This window comes from Microcebus murinus, chromosome 19 (assembly GCF_040939455.1).
Source record: "Microcebus murinus isolate Inina chromosome 19, M.murinus_Inina_mat1.0, whole genome shotgun sequence".
Taxonomy (NCBI): domain Eukaryota; kingdom Metazoa; phylum Chordata; class Mammalia; order Primates; family Cheirogaleidae; genus Microcebus; species Microcebus murinus.
Window position 1 is genome coordinate 37,428,856 of NC_134122.1, and position 6,787 is coordinate 37,435,642.

The following is a 6,787-nucleotide window of genomic DNA, read 5'->3' on the forward strand; positions in this document are numbered from 1 at the left end:
AGGCGTGGTGGCTCACGCCTGTAATCCTAGCACTCTGGAAGGCCGTGGCAGGAGGATAACTTAAGGTCAGGAGTTCGAGACCAGCCTGAGCAAGAACAAGATACCGTCTCTACTAAAAATAGAAAGAAATTAAGTAGCCAACTAAAAATATATAGAAAAAATTAACCAGGCATGGTGGTGCATGCTTGTAGTCTCAGCTACTCAGGAGGCTGAGGCAGGAGGATTGCTTGAGCCCAGGAGTTTGAGGTTGCTGTGAGCTAGGCTGATGCCATGGCACTCACTCTAGCCTGGGCAACAAAGCAAGATTCTGCCTCAAAAAAAAAAAAAAAAAAAATATATATATATATATATATATATAGTTGAAAAATATCAAAAAAATACATCAAGTGAAAACAAAGCGCAAAACTGTGTGGTTAGTATACTCCCTTTTGGGTCAAATTACACATAAGTGCTCAAATTCTCATAGAATATTTCTAGGATACTCAAAAACTGATTGTGGGTTATAAATCCACTGGGACCTTTCCCACTTATAAGCTGAAACAAAGCCAAAGGCCACAGAAGCTCCTTGTGTTCTGATCTCAATACTTGGGGCCACCAAGTTGGCAGCATCAGGGGGTGACCAGTGGGCAGCCCATCTCTAGGCTCATATGCTAGTCATGGTGGACATTGCAGCAGTCGTCATAGCCCAGGACTGGTACACCAGGTGGTCAGCACCAGGAGCAAATAGCAGACTTCCCTTTGGTGGCAGGGGCTTCAGCATTGTCATGCCCAGGCCCTCAGCCACTAGCTTTAGAAGGGTTCTTCACTCCTGGACTCCATAGCAGAACAAGGGCCACATGGCAACAGCAGGGACTACAGTGTTATGGCTGCAGGAAGAGGGCATCAGTTTAGCCAAGGACACTTACTACTCATCCTTCCCAGAGCAGGACAAGCACTGACTCACTCCAGGCCTCCCCCAGGTTGGGACCAAAGTCTGATGTGATCCAGGAAAGAAACAGACCAGACTGGAGGATTGAAAGTAGGGGGACTTTGGTTACTACCGACATGTACTGTGACCTTGAACAAGATTGTTTATTTTGGGAATGAGGGAGGCTCTTTTAAAAATTGGCACAAAAATACCATATGCTAAGCAACAGATACCCCTGCGTCTCTGCCTACAATTAAGGAAAAAGTAGGACCCATGGATGTTCAGAAGAGATCTACAACCCTTTCTGGAACCAGAGAACCCACCCTTTGGTCTCCCTTCTCTGATACCTCAGGCATCTCATACCCCATCCAGTTTGTGCTCCCTGAGGACCCAGACAGTCTGATGTTTTAGAAAATTATTTTAACAGCTTTATTAAGATACAGTTCACATACCATACAATTAACACATTTAAAATGTATAATTCAGTGGTTTTTAATATATTCACAGGGTATGCAACTATCACAATCTAATTCTAGAATATTTTCTTCTCCCTAAAAGAAACTCCATATCCATTGGCTGTCACTCTCTATTCCCCCTCTGCCAAAACCCCTCAGCCCTAATCAGTCACTGATCTACTTTCTGTCTCTATGGATTTGCCTATTCTGGGCATTTCCTGTAAATGGAATCATCAAATATTTGGTCTTTTGTGACTGGCTTCTTTCAGTTACCATTATGTTTTCAAGGTTCATTCACTGTGTAGCTTGTTTCAGTACTTCCTTTCTTCTATTGTCAAAGCACATTCCATTGTGTGGATATACCACATGTTGTTTACCCATTCATCAGTTGATGGCCATCTGGGTTGTTTCCATTTTTTGGCTATTCTAAATAATGCTGCTATGAACATTCATGTACAGATTTTTGTGTGGACATGTTTTCAGTTCTCTTGAGTATAAATCAAGGAGTAGAATTGCCAGGTCAAATGGTAACTCCATGTTTAACCATTTAAAGAACTGTCAGGCTCTTTACCAAACTGCCTGCACCATTTTACATTCTCATCAACAGGCTATGAGTGTTTCAATTTCTCCATATCTTTACCAACACTTGTTATTTGTCTTTCTTATAGCCATCCTAGTGGGCGTGAAGTTTGTAGTTTTTTGGGTTTTTTTTTTCTGAGACAGAGTCTCACTCAGTTGCCCAGGGGCTAGAATGCCGTGGAGTCAGCCTAGCTCACAGCAACCTCAAAGTCCTGGGCTCAAGTGATCTTCCTGCCTCAGCCTCCCGAGTAGCTGGGACTACAGGCATGCGCCACCATGCCCGGCTAATTTTTTCTACATATTTTTAGCTGGCTATTAATTTCTTTCTATTTTTAGTAGAGACAAGGTCTCATTCTTGCTCAGGCTGGTTTCAAACTCCTGACCTTGAGAGATCCTCTTGCCTCAGCCTCCCAGAGTGCTAGGATCACAGGCGTGAACGACTGGCTGGCCGAAGTTTGTAGTTTTAGTTTGCATTTCCCTGATGGCAAATGATGTTGATCATAGTTTCATGTGTTTATTGGCCACATTGTCTGTGGAGAAATGTCTATTCACATCCTTTACCCATTTTTAAATTGGGTTGTCTTTTTGTTGCTGAGTGGTAAGAGTTCTTTACATATTCTACATATAAGTTCCTTATGATTTACAAAAATTCTATCCCATTGTGTGGATTGTCTTTTCACTTTCTTGAGGGTGCTGTTTGAAGCACAAAAGTGTTTAATTTTGATTATGTCTAATTTCTCTATTTTTTTCTTTTGTTGCTTGTGTTTGGGTGCCATATCTAAGAAATCATTTCCTAGTCTAAGGTTGTGAAGATATATGCCCATGTTTTCATCTAAGAGTTATATAGCTAAAAGTCTGATAAATATTTGTAAAGTTTATTACTTAGTTATACATTTATAAAAGCTTTATAAACTATAAACCTTTTATAGCTGAAAGCTCTTACATTCAGATCCATTTTGAGTTAATTTTTGTATATGGTTTGAGGTGGGGATCCAACTTCACTCTTTAGCATGTGGATACCCAATTATTCCAGCAGCATTTGTTGAAAAGACTATTCTTTCTCCATTGAATTGTCCTGACACCCTTGTTGAAAATAAACTGACTGTAAACATGAGGGTTTATTTCTAGACTCTCAATTTTATTCCATGGATATGTTTCTATTCTTATGCCAGTACTACACTGTCTTTTTTTTTTGAGACAGAGTCTCACTCTCTCACCCGAGTAGAGTGCAGTGGTGTCATGATATCTCACTGAACCTCAAACTCCTGGACTCAATCGATCCTCCTGCCTCAGCCTCCTGAGTAGCTGGGAGTACAGGCCTGCAGCAGGATGACTGGCTAATTTTTCTATTTTTAGTAGAGATGGGATCTCGCTTTTGCTCAGGCTGGTCTCAAACTCCTCACGTGGTCCTCCTACCTCAGCATCCCAGAGTGCTAGGATTACAGGCATAAGCCACCATACCCTGCCTATAGTACACTGTTCTAATTATTACTGTAGCTTTGTAGTAAGTTTTAAAATCAGGACCCATAAGTCCTTCCACTTGTTCTTCTATTTCAAGATTATTTTAATTTTTCTGGATTCCTTGCATTCCTTGCAATCCATATGGATTTTAGGATCAGCTTGTTAATTTTTATCTCCCCTCCCCCCCAAAAAAAGCTAGCTGGAATTTTGATGGAGATTGCATTGAATTAATTGATCAATTTGAATAGTGCCATCTTACAATATTAAATTTTTTGACCTATGGACGTGGTATATTTTTTCATTTATTTAGATCTTTAATTTCTTTCAAAAAAGTTTTGTAGTTTTCAGTGTGTAAACCTTACACTTCTTTTTTTTCTTTTTTTTTTTTTTTGAGACAGAGTCTCGCTTTGTTGCCTAGGCTAGAATGAGTGCCGTGGCGTCAGCCTAGCTCACAGCAACCTCAAACTCCTGGGCTCAAGCAATCTTTCTGCCTCAGCCTCCCAAGTGGCTGGGACTACAGGCATGCGCCACCATGCCCGGCTAATTTTTTCTATATGTATTAGTTGGCCAATTAATTTCTTTCTATTTATGGTAGAGACGGGGTCTCGCTCTTGCTCAGGCTGGTTTAGAACTCCAGACCTCGAGCAATCCGCCCGCCTCGGTCTCCCAGAGAGCTAGGATTACAGGCGTGAGCCACCGCGCCGGCCCTTACACTTCTTTTGTTAAATTTATATCTAAGTATTTTATTCTTTTTGTTGCTATTATAAATGCATTGTTTTGTTTATTTCAGTTTGGATTTTTCATTGCTAGTGATAAGAAATATATTTTAGTACATTGTTCTTGTATTGTACAACCTTGCTGAACTTGTTAGCTCTAATAGTTTTATATGTGTGAATTACTGGGATTTTCTATATACAAGATCATATTATCTGTAAATAGAGAGTTTAATTCTTCCTTTCCAATCTGGATGACTTTTATTTCTTTTTCTTATAAAATTTCTCATGCTAGAACTTTCAGCACAATGTTAAGTAGAGGTGGCGGAAGCTAACATCCTTGTTTTGTTCCTGATCACAGGGGAAAGGCAGTCAATCTTTCACCATTAAGTATGACTCCAGCTGAGGGTTTTCCATAGATATCCTTTGATAACTAGCAAGTAGAGGAAGTTTCCTTTTATTCCTAGTTTTAGAAGTTTGGTTTGTTTCTTTGTATTTGTTTTTGAGATAGAGTCTCTCTCTGTCACCCTGGGTAGAGTACAGTGGTGTCGTCATACCTCACTGCAACCTCAAACTCCTGGGCTCAAGCGATCATTTCGCCTCAGCCTCCTAAGGTGTATGCCACCACACCTGGCTAATTTTTCTATTTTTAGTACAGACAGGGTTTCGCTCTTGCACAGGCTGATCATGAACTGCTGAGCTTAAGTGATCCTCCCACCTCGGCCTCCCTAAGTGCTTGGATTACAGGCGTGAGCCACTGCTTCCAGCCTGAAGTGTTGTTTTTTTTTTTTTTTCATTATTATAATACAAAGGTGCTGGATTTTGTCAAATGTATTTTCTGTGTCTATTGAGATGATCACATGGCTTTTGCTCTTTATTCTATTAATATTCTATATTACATTAATTGGTTTTTGGATGTTAAACCAATCTTGCATTTCTGGGATAAATCTCACTTAGGCATGCTGTATAATCCTTTTTATATATTGCTGGGCTTCATTTGCTAGTATTTTGTTGAGGACATTTGCATCTATATTCATAAGAATATTGATCTGTAATTTTCTTTTCTTGTGATGTCTTTGTCTGTTTTTTTTTTTATCTGGGTAATGTCTAGACAGTCTGACTTTTTTTTTTTTTTTTTTTTAGACAGAGTCTCACTTTGTTGTCCAGGCTAGAGTGAGTGCCGTGGCGTCAGCCTAGCTCACAGCAACCTCAAACTCCTGGGCTTGAGTGATCCTTCTGCCTCAGCCTCCTGAGTAGCTGGGACTACAGGCATGTGCCACCATGCCCGGCTAATTTTTTATATATATATCAGTTGGCCAATTAATTTCTTTCTATTTATAGTAGAGACGGGGTCTCGCTCTTGCTCAGGCTGGTTTTGAACTCCTGACCTTGAGCAATCCGCCCGCCTCGGCCTCCCAAGAGCTAGGATTACAGGCGTGAGCCACAGCGCCCGGCCTGACTTTTGGCCTCACGCTTTTTCTGCCCCAACTTCCCTTCCCTTTCCAATTCCCTACCAGGCTGTCTCAGGTAGTGAATGGATCGGGGAAATTTAAAACCACAGGCTCTGCAGCCAGCACAGGCACTGGTGGTGTCAACCCTAATTCTGTACTATGGACTGTGGTCATCATCCCCTCCCCAGGCAAATGATATCCCTCCCCTGGAGCCTGCCTTCCTTTCAGTCCCTACCCCAGCCTGACCTCATCGCCTGCCTACTCCCTCCATGCAGCAGCTCCAGCCACGATGGCCTCAGGGCCTTGGCACTTGCTGTTCTCTGGGGATGGGATGGAACCCATTGTCCTAGATTTGTTCATGATGCTGTTTCTCTTCATTCAAGTCTCAGTTCAAATGTCACTACTATATGAGGTTTCTATTGCTGCATAGTAAATTACCACAAATTTATCAGCTTAAACCAACACCTATTTATTATCTCATACATAGTTCTGTAGGTCAGATGTTCAGCACTCTGGGAGGCCGAAGCCGATCGCTCAAGGTCAGGAGTTGGAAACCAGCCTGAACAAGAGCAAGACCCTGTCTCTACTAAAAATAGAAAGAAATTAATTGGCCAACTAAAAATATATAGAAAAAATTAGCCAGGCATAGTGGCGCATGCCTGTAGTCCCAGCTACTCAGGAGGCTGAGGCAGAAGTATCGCTTGAGCCCAGGAGTTTGAGGTTGCCATGAGCTAGGCTGACGCCACAGCACTCTAGCCCCTGGGCAACAGAGTGAGACTCTGTCTCAAAAAAAAAAAAAAAAAAGAAGAAGAAGAAGTTCAGACAGACTCAGCTGAGTACTCTTTTAGGGTCTCACAAGGCTAAGTCAAGGTGCTGGCCAACCTGGGCTCTTATTTGGAGAATCTGGTATAGAATTTGCTTCCAGGCTGATCCACGTTATTAATAGAATTCAGCTCCATTTGACTATAGGACTGAGGTCCCTGTTTCTTTGTTGGCTGTCAGCCAGAGGTTGTTCTGAGCTTCTAGAGGACATCTACCTTCCTTGGCTGGGGACCCTCCATCAAGCCCTTTTCCTGCTTCAAATTTCTCTGACTTGTCAGTCTTCTGTTGCTAGCTAGAGAAATTTCTCTGCTTTTAAGAGCTCATGTGATACACTGGGCCCGCCTGAATAATCCAAGATAATCTTCCTATTTGAACCTTCATTAACTTTAATTAGTAACC